This window comes from Heliangelus exortis, chromosome 3 (assembly GCF_036169615.1).
Source record: "Heliangelus exortis chromosome 3, bHelExo1.hap1, whole genome shotgun sequence".
NCBI lineage: Eukaryota > Metazoa > Chordata > Aves > Apodiformes > Trochilidae > Heliangelus > Heliangelus exortis.
This window is the reverse complement of record NC_092424.1, coordinates 27829637-27846720: the sequence shown is the minus strand read 5'-3', so window position 1 is coordinate 27846720 and position 17084 is coordinate 27829637.

The window sequence follows — 17084 nt, the reverse complement described above, 5'->3', positions numbered from 1 at the left end:
AGGCACCCGCACGCCCCGCCCTCCCTCCGTGAGGCTCTGATGACATCTTGGCTAAGGGCATCCCCGGCTCCGTTCCGAAGGAGGGGAAGCGGCGTGGCCCTACCAAGCATGGCGAGGCGGCGGCGTCAGGGAAGCCATCTTGACTAAGGGAACCAGGTGCCGCGTAGGGCTGGAGGCAAACGGGATGCCCCCTGCGAGGGACCTGGTGGGGTACCTGAGGGAACTGGGGTTGTTCAGCCTGGAAAAGAGGAGGATGTGGGGAGAACTTACATGTCACTACAACTACCTGAAAGGAGGTTCTAGCGAAGTGGGGACTGGTTTCTTTTCCCAAGTTGAGAGTGACAAGTCATTGCTTAGACAAAAGCCTAAAATTTCTTCTGAAGTTACTTGATAACACTTGCCTTAAAATAACATAGGCAACATTTTTTTTAAATGCTATGCAGCAGTGTTGTCCTCCATGCAGGTTTGATCACCAAGCTCTTGTTTTTCTAAAGTATGTCAAAACTCACCTGCTTTATGTCATCAGCCTGGTATCTGCCTAGAGCTATGACATTGAAGATGAAAATAAGATGAGAGCCAGTGGAGATCTCTCTACGAAGGTCTACTGATTCAGGTGCAATTTCATCCTTCCATTTAATTAGCTCAAAAAACAAAAGCTAGCCAAAATGGGGAGGGAGCTTAGATTGCTTGCAGAGGCTGTCTAAGGGTGATGGCAGGTGATGTATACATGTATGTATGTCCCTTTCCCTTCCTTTCCTTTCTTCTCTATGAGCTATGAAACACATCTCACATTTATCTTAGTTATATGAAAGTTTTGGTAAAACTGCATATAATACATGGCCAACTTTGCCAAGTAGCGAGCAATTAGGGTTATCAATATGTTGTAAATATTATTGCTCAGTCTATGATGGAGTGCTTGGTTATATATAAAAAAAAAAGAAAAAAACCCCCACCAAAACAAACAAACAACCCTCACCCCCACCACCCAAAGAAAAAAAAAAAAAAAAAAAAAAAAAAAAAAAAAAAAGACAAAAAACCCAAAAAACCCCAGGCAATAGCTTCTAAGCCTTCAAGCACTAGTAAAACTCCATGGCTGCTCCCAGATTCACAGGCTGTGGTAAGACTTTGTTTACACTAGTAATAGCAAGAAGTTAAACAAACCATTGAGGACAGAAGGACAGGGTTATCACCTCTGTTCCCCTCAAGATACTTGAACAGATGCTGGTGCTGGAAGAAGATAGAATAAAACTGCCACTGAACTATTGTAGAGTGTGGATCCTTGAAAGGACAGTAGGAATAGGCTGGCAGATATGAAGCTGAACTGTGTAAGTACACAGACAGGAGCTATTTTCAGAACGCTGAATTACAAAGGGAGATTGGCATTACGGGTTTGCTTTAGTACCAAAAACCTCAAATATACTACAAATGCCACCACTCGGCAGCCACGCTCCCACAGTTGCACAATAGGACTCCCAAAACTTCATACAAAATGGTCTGGAAAAAAATGCAGAGTGACCACTGAAAACTTTCCCTGGCCATTATGCTCACGCGGAACCCAAACCACAGCACCACCAACAACAGGGCTACAGAGCTGCATTTTACCAAAAACCTTGAATATACCACCCATCAGTGGTCACTCTCCCACTGTTGCTCAAAAACATTGAATATACCACCCCTTCACTGCCACTCTCCCTGTGTTGCTCAATAGGGCTCCCAAAACTCCAAACGAACAAGACTGGCAAAAAAATGCAAAGAGTGACCATGAAATCTTATGCTGGCCCTAACCCTCACATGGAACCCTACCCACAGCATGACTACTATCAGGCTACAGGTTTGCATTTTTACCAAAAACCTTGAATATACCACCCCTTGGCGACCACTCTCCCACTGTTGCTTAATACAGCTCCCAAAACTCCAAATGAATGGGCCGAGTAAAAAAATGAAAAGAGTGACCATGGCAAACTTTAGCTGTTCCTAACCCTCACATGGAACCCTACCTACAGGACCACCAGCAATCGGGTTACGGGTTTGTATTTTACCAAAAACCTCGAATATACCACCGTTTGGAGGTCACTCCCTCACTGTTGCTCAATAGGGCTCCAAAACTCCGAACAAACAGACCGGGCAAAAAAATGCAAAGAGTGACCACTGAAAACTTTTGTTGTCCCTAACCCTCACATGGAACCCTACCTACAGGACCACCAACAATCAGGCTACAGGTTTGCATTTTTACCAAAAACCTTGAATATACCACTCCTCGGTGGCCACTCTCACACTGTTGCTCTATATGGTTCCAAAAACACCATATGAAAAAGATTGGCAAAAAAAAGCAAAGAGTGACCACTGAAAAGTTTTGCTGGCCCTAACCCTCACATGGAACCCTACCTACAGGACCACCAGCAATCGGGTTACGGGTTTGTATTTTACCAAAAACCTCGAGTATACCACTGTTTGGCGATCAATAATCCATTGTTGCTCAATAGGGCTCAAAAAACTCTGTATGAATGGGACTGGCAGAAAAATGCAAAGAGTGACCACTGAAAACTTTTGCTCGCCTTAGCCCTCACATGAAACCCTACCTACAGGACCACCAACAATCAGGCTACAGGTTTGCATTTTACCAAAAACCTCGACTATACCACCCCTCTTCGGCCACTCTACCACTCTTGCTCAATAGGGCTCCCAAAACTCCAAACAAATGGCACTGGCAAGAAAATGCAAAGAGTGACCACTGAAAACTTTATCTGTCCCTTACCCTCACATGCAGCCCTATTCACAGCACCACCAACAATCGGCCTATGCGTTTGCATTTTACCAAAAACCTCGAACATACCACCACTCTCCCATTGTTGCTCAATAGGTCTCCCAAAAGTCCAAACGAACAGACTGAGCAAAAAAATGCAAAGATTGACCATGAAATTTTTGGTGGCCCCAACCCTCAAATGGAACCCTACCCACAGCACAACAAAAAATTGGGCAATGGATTGCATTTTACCAAAAACTTCGAATATACCATGCCTCGGCGGCCACTCTCTCACTCTTCCTAATAGGGAAACAAAAACACAGTCTGAACGGGACTGCAAAAAAATGCAAACACTGACCACTGAAAATTTTTCTGGCCCTTAACCTCACATGGAAACCTACCCAGAGCACTACCAAAAATCAAGCTACAAGTTTACATTTTACAAAAAACTTTGAATATACAGCCCCTCATAAGCCACTCAACAATTGTTCATCAGTGTGGCTCCCAAAATTCCGTATGAACAACACTGGCAAATTAATGAAAAGAGTTACCACTGAAAAATCTTTCTGGCCCTAATCCAAACATGGAACCGTACCCACAGCACAACCAACAGTCAGGCTACGGGTTTACATTTCACCAAAAAGCTCGAATATACTCATCGTCACTCTAAATGCTTTCTATAGCTTGTTACATAGAATAGAAGGATCAGGATGTAAATCTGCCAGAACACTGTTCTAAAATGCACCATTTCTTTCGACAGTGTTACAAGGACAGAGAAGTAAGTGTCTTTGCAATACCGGTTCCCTTCAGCAGTGGTCTTTGTAAAGCCTCTTCTTCTTAAGGAGCAGACCAAAACCGCACTCTTGGAAGATATTACTGTTCAGATCAAGTGTTTTCATACTCCGAAATTGTCAAAGGATGATCATTCTATTCCATGGAACAGGCTTCCGCAAGCAGTTAAGGCAAGGCTGAATGCTCACATACAATGCAAAATATGGCAGTGGCTTTAAAAACTCGCAAGAGATGAAGGAAAATGGGAATTCCTTTCTTGTAAACTACAACGTGATTTGGGAGCAGTTTCTGCCAGCTACAGTCTTTGCATCTGCTGATTAGGGAAAACGTCTTTTTCTTCCTCTTGTAACATCGTCAAACGTCAAAGGAATGGCAGAACACTTTTCACATCAAGGGCTTTATATTCTGAAACTGTCCACGTCTGAGCATCCTATTCCACGTAGCATGCTTTAGAAAGCTTTTAGGGTGAGCCTGAATCTTTGTAAAGCACATTTTCACTACGACGCAGATCTAAACCTCATAGCTGGCAGAAACTGCTCCTAAATCTCAAAGTAATTCACAAATGAGCTCTTTCTGTTTCCCTTTTCTCTTGAGTCTTTTTGAGACCAATGAGAAACATTGAATTGGTTTTGAGCATTCAGCCTCACTCTAAATGCTTGCTAAAGTGTGTTACATAGAATAGAAGGATCAGGACACTGCTCTGGAATGCACCATTTCTTTCAACAGCGTTACAAGGACAGAGAAGTTTTCAGTGGTCACTCTTGCATTTTTTTCCAGTCTTATTTGTTCGGAGTTTTGGAAGTCCCAATGAGCAACAGTGGGAGAGTGGCCGCCCAGGGGTGGTGTATTCAAGGTTTTTGGTGCTAAAGCAAACCCGTAGACCAACCATTAGTGGTGCTGTGGGTAGGGTAACATCTGAAGATTAGGGCCAGCAAAATTTTCAGTGGTCACTCTTTGCATTTTTTTTTTTCCAGGCCCCTTAGCATGGAGTTTTGGAGCCCTGTTGACCAACACTGGGTGAGTGGGCACCAAGGGGTGGTATATTCAAGGTTTTTTGCACGAATGCAGACCCATATCCTGATTGTTGGTGGTGCTGTGGGTAGGGTTCTTCATGAGGGCGAGGGCCAGAAAAGGTTTTCAGTGGTCACTCTTTGCATTTTTTTTGCCAGGCCCTTTCGTATAGAGTTTTGGAGCCATATTGAGCCAACAGTGGGTGAGTGGCCCCCAAGGGGTAGTATATTCAAGATTTTTGGTACTAAAGCAAATGCATAGCTCGAATGATGGTGGTTCTGTGGGTGGCATTCCATGTGAGATTTAGGATCAGCAAAAGTTCTCAGTGGTCTCTCTTTGCAGTTTTTTTACCTGGCACTTTAGTATAGAATTTTGAATCCATACTGGGTAACATTTGGTGAGTGGCCGCTGAGTGCTGGTATATTTCAGGTTTTTTGTAGTAATGCAGACCCATAGCCCGATTGTTTGGTGGTGCTGTAGGTAGGGTTTTACTTGAGGGCTTGGGCCAGCAAAAGTTTCTGGTGGTCACTCTTTGCATTTTTTTTGCCAGACCCTTTCATATGGAATTTTGGAGCCATATTGGGCAACAGTGGGAGAGTGGTCACCGAGGGGTGGTATATTCAAGGTTTTTGGTACTAAAGCAAAACCCGTAGACTAACTATTAGTGGTGCTGTGGGTAGGGTTCCAATTGAGGGTGTAGAATCTCAAAAATAATACTTTTCTCAAAACACTGCCCTGACAAAGTGGACACTGTGTTTGTGTAGAGGCATCATTGATAAGCCACCTGGACTCTATTCTGTCAAGGGGAGATGCTCATTCGGTTAACCACCCTGACAAGCGGGACCCTATTCTTGCAAGAACAGCCCCTCCTTTAGTGGCTATCTCGATAAGCTAAACACTGGCCTTGAAAGGGGAGCTCTGTTTGATGGCCACCCTGACAGGCAGGACACTGTCCTTAGTCGATAAGGGACATGGGCAGAGTGACATCTTGTGTGTGCCCCGGGTAAAGCCACTGGAGAGAGCCCATGTGCAGAAATAAGGGTTATTGCTGTGTCATCCCATCTGGAGGGGTAAGCGAACACCTGGCTTTGCAAGATTTGCCATAGCCCCTCCCCCCCCGGGAAAGGTGGGGTCAGGAGGCAACTTCTTTAAGTTTTGCTAAATTGTAATCCATTGCTTTGAAAATACCATCTTTACAATTCTGCTAGTTGTAATCTCATATGCTATATAGTCTTACTGACTTTTATGTAGTGTTTTTATACAAATCCCTGGATAATAACCTTACTCCTGAGTACTGCACAGAGAATTCCTGGACTTAATCTTGCCGAATGGGTTGTTAAAAGAGATTAATTAGAGGAAGAGGAGAAGGACTGGACCCAGCTGCACCTAGGCTCCTTTCTGAAGGAGTTTAGAAAGCAAGGGCGTTCCAGTCCAAATACCCATCAGCAACTGGGCTATGGGTTTAGTACCTAAAACCTCAAACGTTCAACCCCTTCTTGGATGCTCTCTCACTGTAGTGTAATTGGGCTCTAAAATTCCACGCAAACCATCTTGACTCCCAAACATGGTGACCACCCAAAACTCCTCCTGGCCCTCTCCACAACCATGGTAAAGGGTTCCATGTGTTTTTGGTAGATGGTGCTGTGGGCAGGGTACCATGGGTGTGGGGAGGTCCAGCATGAATTTTCAGTGGTCACTCTTTGCAATTGGGAGCAAGGCAAGGTTTGTGTGGAGTTCTGGAGCCCAATTCCACAACTGTGAGAGAGCTGCCGTGCAGTCGAATGTTTGATGCTTTAGGTACTAAAGCAAACCCATAGCCAGATTGTTGTTGGTGGTCCTGAGGGTAGGTTATCATGAGGAGGTTTAGGGCAGCAGGAGTTTTTGGTGGTTACTCTATGTGATTGGGAGATAGGTCCCTTTGCATGAAATTTTGGAGTCGAATTCTGCAATAGTGGTAGAGAGGCCGAGACATCGAACATTTGACATTTTAGGTACTAATTCAAGCTCACGGCCCAATGGTTGTGGTGCTGTGGATGGGGTTCCATGGTAGTGTGATGGTCAGCAGGAATTTTTGGTGGTCACTCTTTGGGTTTGGGAGAAACACTCATTCGCGTAGAATTTTGAAAGCAGCCGAAGAGGGGTCAAATGTTTGAGGTTTTAGGGACTAAAGCAAAACCATAGTCTGATTGTTGGTGATGCTGTGGGTAGGGTTCAGGGTTCCATGTGAGGATGAGGGCCAGCAGGAGTTCTCGGTGGTGACTTTTTGCATTTGGGAGCCGTGCTCATTTGGGCGTAATTTTTGAGCTGAATTCCACAACTGAGTGAGATCATCTAAGGGGAGAGGTGGGTGTCAAACATTTGTGGTTTTAAGATAACTAAAGCAAACCCATAGCCCATGTTGGTGTTGCTGTGGGTAGGGTACCATGGGTGTGGAGAGGGCCAGGAGGTGGACTCAGTGGTCACTGTGTGCAATTGGGATCCAGTCCTGTTTACGTGGAATTTTGGAGCTGAGTTCCACAACAGTGGGAGAGCGGCCTAGCGGGTTGAACATTTGAGGTTTTAGGTACTAAACCAAACCCATAGCCCAGTGGTTGGTGGTGCTATGGGTAGAGTTCCATGGGATGGCGAGGGATAGTAGGAGTTTTCGGTGGTCACTCTTTGCATTTGGAGTCTGAGCCATTTGTGTTGAATTTTGGAGCTGAATTCTACAACAATGCAAGATTGGCAGAGGGGGAGGGGATGGTGTCAAACACTGCAGGTTTTAGGTACTAAAGCAAATCCGTAGCCTGATTGTTGGTGGTGTCAGTGGGTAAGGTTAATGGGCATGTGAGGGCCTGTGGAAGTTCTTGGTGGCCATTCTTTGCAATTCTGATCCAGACCAGTTTGCATGAAATTTTCAAGCCAAAGTCCTCTACTGCCCGAGGGCGGCTGAATGAGGGCGGACGAGTGTCGAACATTTAAGGTTTCAGGTACTAAAGCAAACCTGTACCCTGTTTCTTCGTGGTGCTGTGGGTAAAGTTCCATAGGAAAGTGAGGGCCAGCAGTAGTTTTCGGTGGTCACTCTTTGCAATTGGGAGCCAGGCCTGTTTGTGTGGAATTTTAGAGCTGAATTCCACAACAGTGGGAGACTGGCTTAGGGGTCAAACGTTTGAGGTTTTAGGTACTAAACAAAACCAGTACCTTGATTATTTGTGGGTGAGGGCCAGCAGGGGTTTCAGTAGCCATTCCTTGGTTTTGAGAGCCAGGCCCATTTGCGTGGAATTTTGGACTTGAATTCTACAACAGTGAGAGAGCATCCAAGAAGAGGTTGAACATTTGATGTTTTAGGTACTAAAGCAAACCTGTAGCCTGATTATCGATGATGCTGTGGGTAGGGTTCCATGGGAGGGTGAGGGCCAGCAGGAGTTTTTGGTGGTCACTCTGCGATTTGGATCCAGGTGCTTTTGCATAGAATTCCAGAGAATTCTGCAAGAGTGGGAGAGTGGCCGAGAGGTCGAATGTTTGAGGTTTTAGTTACTAAAGCAAACCCAAAGCCTGATTTTTGGTCATTGTCTTGGTAGGGTGATGTGGAAGAATAAGGGCCAGCAGGGATTTTCAGTAGTCACTTTTTGTGTTTGGGAGCCAGGCCTGTTTGCATGGAGTTTTAGAGCTGAATTCCAAAACAGGACAATAGCGGCCATGGGGTCAAATGTTTGAGGTTTTAGTTACTAAAGCACATTTGTATCCTAATTGTTGGTGGGTTTGTAGGTAGGGTTCCATGGGATGGTGAGGAGCAATATGAGTTTTCATCCGTCACTCTTTGCATTCAGGACTTAAACTGTTTGCGTTGAATTTTGGAGCTGAATTGCAAAACAGTGGAAGAGTGGCAGAGGGCGAGAGGGCCATTTCAGACACTGGAGGTTTTAGGAAACATGCCTTAGGTATATTGAGAAGCAAAGAGAAACAGTTGTTCCAAAGACACTTCTTAGCTCTTGTAACATCCTCCCACATAAAAGAATACCAGAACAATATTCACATCAAAACCAAAGACATTGAATTGTTTTTTACCTCCCAGCTTCACCAAAAATGCTAAATAAAGCTTTTTATCCTTAAAAACTAGTGGAAGAAGGATATCAAACTGTGACACTTTCAAACTATAAAACAACTTATGTGAATATCTTGAATAAAGCCTGTTATCCTGACAGAGCTGTACGAAGAGGGATATCAAGCTATGGACTTTCAAACTATGAATCAGTAGATGTGAATATTATTCTGGCATTTTCTTTTACATAGGACAATGTTACATGAGTTTTTAGTGGTCAGTCTTTCCATTTGGGAGCCAGGTCAGCATACACAGATATTTGGAGATGAAATTGGCAAAAAAGGGATAACTGTCAAAGGGGAAGAATGGTTGAGGTTTTAGGTATGGGAATATCATTCCTTTCAACTGCTTTCAGTTGTGGGATCTGTTACTGCCTGCTATGCAGTTGGATCTGCTGCTTTAGGAAACATAAAGCCGGTAGCTGAAAGACACTGCTTAACTCTAGTAACATCCTCACACATAAAAGAGAATGCCAGAACAATAAGCACATAAAAAACCTGACATTTATTTGCTTCTTACCTTTCGGCTTCACCACAATCGCTTAATTAAGCATGTTATACATAAAGAACTGATTGAAGAATGATATCAAGCTGTGAGACTTTCAAACTATAAAGCAACTGATGTGAATATTGTTCTGGTGTTCTCATTTATGTGGGAGGATGTTACAAGAGTTGAGATACAGGCTTCCCTTCGCTTCACAGTATTCCTAAGGCATGCTTCCCAAAGCAGCAGACCTAAATCGCATAGATGGCAGAATCAGCTCCCCCACATTAGAAACCAATTGACAGGAATGATATTCCCGTATTCCTTTGCCCCTTGGGTGTTTTTAAAAACATTGTTATATTATTGGGTTTTTACCTTTTAGCTTCACCACAAATGCTTAATAAAGAGTGTTATCCTTAAATAGCTAGTGGAAGAAGGATATCAAGCTGTGACACTTTCAAACTATGAAACAACTGATGTGAATATTGTTCTGGCCTTCTCTTTTTTGTGGCTCCTGGTTTTCTTTAGTACCTAACACCTCAAACGTTCATCCCCTTGGCCGCTCTCCCATTTTTATCTATTTTTGCCAATTTCAGCTACAAAATTCAAAATGGGCAGACCTAGCTGCCAAAAGCAGAGTTACCATTGAAAAATCCTGCTGGCTCTCACTCTCCCATGGAACCCTACCCACAGCACCACCAACAATCAAGTTCTGGATTTTCTTTAGTTCCTAAAACTTCAAACGTTCGTCCACTCAGCTGCTTTTCCATTTTTGGCAGTTTTGGCTGATTTTGGCTCCAAAGCTCCAAACAGACAGACTTGGCTCCCAAAAGCAAAGAGTGACCACTGAAAACACCTTTTGTATGTTCATCTTCAGGAAATATCCACTATGAACTTGAAAGTTCAAGGTTACAAAGGGAGTCTGCAGCTCATGAGGCAGGCATGGGGGCCTTTGGCTAGTTTAATGGGTGTTTTGAGGGGGCTTGGGGCTTGTCCCTTTGCAGAAGTGCCCCCCATTTCCTGTCCCTACATCTCCAGCTCCTCCCAGAACACCCATTCTCTCCCAGAATACCCCCCACCTCCAAACACTCAGCCCCACTTCCAGGAATCAGGAATCCCAAACACACATCCCCTGGGACCCCTGACGTGCCACGACTCCCCCAATCCCTGAGACCCCTAAGGATCCTTAAACTTGTCACCCCCCCCCTCTCAGGGCCCCTCCCAAATCTACCTGAGACCCCTCCACTCCTTCAAAAATCCCCCTGGAACCATGGTGGCACCCCACCACCACCATTGCCCATCACCAAAGCCCCCTCTTGACCTCCCCAAACACCCAAGCCTACCCTCCCACACCAGGGCTTAACCAAGACAACCAGCTCTCCACCACCCCCCAGTTCCCCCCCGAAGCCCCTCAGGATCCCTTCTTTCCCCCAGGATCCTCCTGGCCCCCTCTCCCATCTACTAAACCCCTCCATAGCCCCCCGTCTCACCCCAACCTGATGCAGAAGCAGAGGCACAGGTGCATCCACTGTGCCCTCACCCCCACATTATCAGCTTGGAGAGGGGGAGGGGGGGGAGGCTCTCATATGGGCCTCCACCCCAAAGGTTCCCCTCTGGGACCTGCAGACCTCCCCCTAGGCCTGCCAAACCCAGGACTCCCCAACACCACCCCCAGGTCCCTGAACAGCCCCTGGCACCCCCCCACACCCCAAACTCCTGATCCTCCCAAGATCCCTATGAGGCATCCCTGTCGACCACCCCTCCTTCCCAGGCTCCCTCTTGGCCCCACTCAAATCTCCAGGAGATCCCCCCAAAGCTACATGATCCCATCAGGGCTTCACCAAGACACTTAGCCCCCCTCCACCTCCAGATATTCCAGAACCCCCACCTTCCCCTCAGGATCCTTCCGTATGCCCCCACCACTTATTGGACACTTCGTATCCCCCCCTCCCTCCCCCCCCAGCTTCTAGTGTCATCCCATTCTGATGGGGAAACTGAGGCACAGGTGCATTCACAGTGCCCCCACGTCCATGCCCTCAGCTGGGGGGAGCTCTTATATGTGTTCCCCCATGACCTCCACAGAGTCTCCTGTCATGGTCTCAATTTTTATTTATTATTCATGAGTAATTATTATTTTATACTTTGCTTGTGAGGAAAAATTGACCTCTGAACATATGCACCACAAATTGCAAAGCAGCCAACCTAAGAGTTAAACGAATTGAGTGGTTTATTCAAGGAAAAGTGTCCAGTTAGAGAACGGGGTTTCAGGAAGGTGTAAATTAGGTGAACAGTGAAAACAATGCAGAAACAGGTTTCTAAGATATTAAATACTAGGTGATGCAGTTTTAAGAAATGGGGAAAAGGGAACAGATATTTGCAATTTCACCTTCCAAAAGGCTCCAGTGGGCTGTGGCTTTCTCTTCTTTTTAATTCTTTTTTCCTTTTCTTTGTCTATTGCTGTCCAGCCTTGTTGTCTGCTCTTTTCCACCGTTCCCCATCATTTTCCACCTCCGCATGTCTCCTGTGTTTTCTGGGTTTTTTACAGCCAAAAAAACTCTGCCTTCCACAAATCAGTATCACCTGCTGCTACTTCAAAGTGGCTGTTTATCATATGAAAAGCAGATCCTTGAAGGAGTAAACAGAAATAGCAGAGGCTGGCACCTGCTACTCAAGCTGGGTGGTTATCTTTGCTGATTCAGGAGACATTTTTTTCAGTTTATTGGCAGATGTTCACTACATTTCACCCCGTGGCTCTTGAGTCAGCATACATATCCCGATTTTTGTGTGCTACACGGCATGGATCTTTTTGGGGTCTGTGCTCTTTGGCAGGTCGGCCCATCTCCGAAGTCTCCCACTCAGGAGGCAAACCGGGGCCGCACCCTGCTGAGCAGCGTTACCAGCCCAACGGCACCGAGTGTTCAACTGAGACACCTGGCTCCCTCAATATGTGTCCAGGTCCCTTTCTGGCTTAAAAGTCAATAAATATAAGGTGGGGGAACAGCCCAGTTACCACAACACCTTCAACCCCCCCTGGGACTCCCAAGAGAGTCCCTGGAACCCCCGATCCCCCCCTGAGATTCCCCCTCTCCCCACTCGTCCTTGACCCTCCCTAGCCCTTCCCCCCCCCCATTTCCCCTTCATCCCTATGGGAAAACTGAGGCACTGCTGCATTCAGTGTGCCCCCACCCCCATGCCATCAGCTGGGGGTGGTTGTCACTGATATCTTTCCCCTCCTCCCTAGGATGAATGGGTGCTGATTTGGTGACTCAGGGCCCTTTTTGGGGGGAGGGATGGTCATGAGGGGAATCTTGGGCAGATTGGTGTGGCCCAGATGGTTTCAGAGGGAGGTTCCAGGGGGAGCAGGGGGGAAGTGGGGGTGCCAGGGGCAGGATGGGGGTCCCTTCAGTGGGGGAGGGGATACCCTGCACCCTTGGAGGGTGTCCCATTAATTGGGGTGGGGATCCCCAGCACTTTCGGGGAGATGTCCCATCAATCGGGGGGGAAAGAGGGGCACAAGTCTTTTCTGAGGGTCAATGGCCCCACAGCACAAGTGCCCCCAACCCTCTCTGGGTGTACCACCTGCATTTGGTGGTGTCCCCCCCTTTTTAGGGGTCCCCAGCCTCCTCTCTTTGCTTAGTGGGGCTCCATTCCCTTTGGGGATCCCCTCTCACTGTACCAGCCTTTTATGGGTCCTTAGCCCCTCTCCAAACAAATTTCTGAGCCACATCTAATTCAGTATCCAGGAGTTAAGCCTTTGTCATAAATATGCTAGTGGCAATGATTTTACCCAAGTCAATGATGTTTCCTGACATTTTTCCAAGTAGCTGCTGTTCAAGGGTATAATTCACACGTTCTGATTTACCTCTTGATAGTCATCTATAGGAAGTATGATAGTCCCACGTACAGATAATATTTTGCATAATTGTTTCACAATTTTAGCAATAAAGTGGGGTCCATTGTTTGATAACATTCCCAAAAGTACACCAAGTTGAGGGATAATTTCTTTCAGTAACATTTTGATTACTTCTCCTGCCTCATTGCTGAGACAAGGATCTGGGACATCCTTCAAAAGTATTGGCTAACACTGCAATGTATCAATGCCCTTCTTTTCTGGGTAATTCAGTAATAATCTATTTGCCAATAACCTACAGGGGAGATTACTCCTACAGTTACTCCAAAGATTAGTTTATTCCTATTGTTTGGATTATTTCTCAGACAAATCACACACTTTCCTGTGATGGAACTAACAACTTCCATCAATGCTCTACTTGCCAGTCTTCTGAACGTGTTTTACTAAATTTTCTATTCCCCAATGTATTTTATTGTGTTCTCTTATAACAATTTCATTACAGAAAGGGTATTTTACCTGTCCTCTGGGCATAACTGTCCACCCACTTGTCTGCCTATTTGTTGTAATTATTAACTTATTTTTCTTATCATCATATTTTGGTGGTGTGTCCAGTAAGATTATTTCTTTTTCTGGTAACAGAGCTAAGATGCCTTTCTCTGCAGCCTCTTTTGAAGCTATATCTGCTAAATGGTTACACAGTTCTAGAATGGTTTTACCCTTTAGATGTGCTTTGCAATTCATTACTACAACCACTTTTGAATTCTGGATAGACAATCATGTCCATACATTCTCTCCACTTGATCAGTTGAAAGGAACATAGCAGGATTAGCAATCAAAGTTGAGCTGTACTTCGTCTTTCTCTAGCAGCACCACTTGGTATTTTAGCACGTATGGAAAAACGTCATGAGATCTACGTGAGACCGAGGTGCATAATCCTTCAGGGAGCAAAGTGGTGTGACTGGTGCACGGCCTGGGAATGTTTGGAGGAGTTTGCCTTCTGGAGAATGTTATGAGTTTGTGCCAGCTGCAAGCTGTAGGAATGGTTAGATAAGATTTTTGTGCTAGAACAAACACTTCAAGTATGTGCTATAACAAAACTATAAATCAATTAGTAGATATCTATAGGTGTCTATAAATACTCTAAACACAATACTCTCTTTGTCTTCTTTTTTTGATTTTGGATTCTGCATGAACAAAATAAAGGATTCTAATTGTGTACAGCAGAGTCTGTGCCTTCATGTCCTCATGAAGGCCACCACACACGGTGCCCTGTGTGAGGCGAAGGGAATTGCAACGCAGGGGAGGGCACCCCCAGTGAGCCAGACAGAAGAAACATTGACGTGTCCATCCTCGAGGAAAAAGGTAACAAGGACTGCAGCCGGGGAAGCGAAAAATGGGTCAGTCAGCCACCTGCTCACAGCAGCTTTATCATGAAGTTTTGCTGCACAGAGCCAGAGAACAGGAGGTCAAAATAAATCCCCCCAAAAAAGACTTTGCTATTATTGTGGATACGGTGTAACTGCCCTTGGTATCTGGACTCAGGCACTTATGAAGTGTCAGAATGGGACAGTTGATGACACACTGACAGAGGCGCGGGTCGCTGGTCAAGTTTTCTCACCTGATCATCTGATAACATGGAAAATGGTAATTACTGCTTTGCGCTCATTTAGTCCTGACCCGCCAATGTTATTTGATTCATTCCTGTTGCTTACGAGGCAGGGCAGATTGAGAATGCTGGCGATAAAGAAAATATGAAAAAGATCTCATGTCATTTGATGCAGAGAACATGGCAACCATGGATAAGCCACTTTTTCATGATGCAACAGCACAGAGCAAAACTATTTGCTGATATCCCTGCTGCTAGCCATGCTTTGCTGACTGACTCTAAAACTTCGTATCAAAACTTCGCAACAGAGGACTTTGATTCTTCAAGAGATGGGGATCCCTTTGATCTAGGGTTAATAGATCCCGAAAAGGACCCAGACTTAAATGCCTCTCTTGCCCCTTTGAAAACTGCTGCTGCTCCACTGAAAGCTGCTGCTGCTGTTGCTGTGACTGCCAAAGACATTTTAGCAGCAGCCAGCAGGAAGTGCTGGGGGAGAAAAGCAGCGGAGGGAAGGGGGGCTCCAAAGGGGATCTGTGCTTTCAGCCCTGATGCCTATGGTGCCAGTTGTGCCTGCACCATCTGTATTTGGGAATAATATGAATCCCCGGAGTCCCTTGTCGGCATCTCCTTCCTATGAAACTGTAAATGTTTCAAGTGAATTAGGTGTGCCTGTGACTTGATTGAAAATTGCAATAGCTGATATAATCACTGACAGAGACGAACAGGGCAAAATTAGAACTGACTTCCTGCCGCATGTCATGAGCCTTGCCTGTGCAGTATTGGCAAGGGGACCAGAATGATGACAATGGGCAGTGTGTTTCTACTAGAATCCCAAAATATCACTCCATATCTTCTGATATATTGCACAAGTCAAGGAGAACGGTGGTAGAATTGGGCTTACAGTTCCTGTATACAGAAAATTTACTGGAAGTGATACAGGAAGCATATTTAATGGTTCTGCATGATTGGAAGTTTATTATGAAACTCACACTGATGGCTAGTCAATATTCTTTCTGGTATATTGTTTAGAATTTTGTGTATTTTTTATGCAACTAGGGGGTCAGAACAGTTTAATCCTGAAAAATTATTGGGGGAAGGGCAATTTGCCAATCTGAATTTGCAAGCCCATTTTCATAAACCAATTCTTGCAGCAATGGCAAGGTCAGTCAGGATTCCTTTAAAAGCGTTATAGGCAGGCTAATGATGAGCCCTACATTCAATTTATAGATAGACTAAAAAGGGCTGTGGAGCAGCAAGTTGATCTTCTGGATGCTGTAGAAAATGCTAAAGAGGACTGTAAAAGAATCTTAGAAACGCTAAATTATATTAAAGCCTGTGCATATGTTGATTCAGATTGGAATCATGCAGAAATGCAAGTAGAATTGTTGACATCAGCATTAACACAGCAACTGGCAATTAACAAGGTGCAAATCAGATGCTTTAATTGTGGTGATGAAATGCATACAGTACGAAATTGCCCAAAGTTAGCAGCCCAGGAGCCGCCATCAGCTCCTGGGGCCTTTGAGGGGGGGGGCGCCCAGCAGGGGAATCAGCCACCTCTCGCTCGCTCTCTTCACCTTGCCCGACACCTCCCCCAGCTCCAACAGACCCCACCGAGCCAGGGAGGGGGTGTTATTGTGTGTAAGACTCCTCTTTCCTCTGCACTCTTTCTCTGTGTCCCCCAACTCCTCCTCCCCTCCTGCTTTCTCCATGCTGCTCCCCCTCCTGCCTGTGCTGTCCAGCTAGCTCAGTCAGTAGAGCATAGGAAATTAGGACGTATTAGACCTTCCATGCTGAAAACTTCGTGCAGTTTATGGGGACAAGATTTACTGTCTCAGTGGGGTATGACACTGACAACAAATTTTTCTTAGGGGAAATCGATAATCCGCAGCCGAAATTAAAGCTGTCTTGGAAGACGGCCAACCCTGTGTGGTGTCACAGTTTAACACTGGCCTGGCAATTAAACCAAGTGACAGATGCTCTCTATTAATCTCTCTCTTCTCCCTGATAAAGAAAGGTGAGATAAAAATGGAGAGAGACTTATGGGCTGGAAACTAAACTACACAACTTTAATGAAACAGTAATGATAAATAGGAAAAATTACTAAATATATACAAATATACAAATATACAGGAAAATTGGTACAGCATTCCTTCCCCCCTTTTCCCCCAGTAACTCTCACGTCCCCACCGAGGCTGCAGGGCAGCCCTGGGAAAGTCCAGGCTGGGCTCCTGGAGTCGGCAGCAGTTGGGAACTGGAGGCAGGAACACACAGATATGGGCTGGAACGGATCAGGACCACAGGCAGATGAATGGACGGGATCCTTCCAGGATGCTGAGTGAAGGAAGGGAAGCAGGAAAGGCAGGAAGCTGGAAGCTCTTGTGATCCCTCAAATTTATACTGAGTATGACACATATGGGATGGAATACTCTGTTTGGTCAATTCTGGCATCTATCTTGTCCATTCCTCCCCAAAGGAGGGCTGCAGGTGGGACCTCTTTATTCCTTCTGGAGGGTAA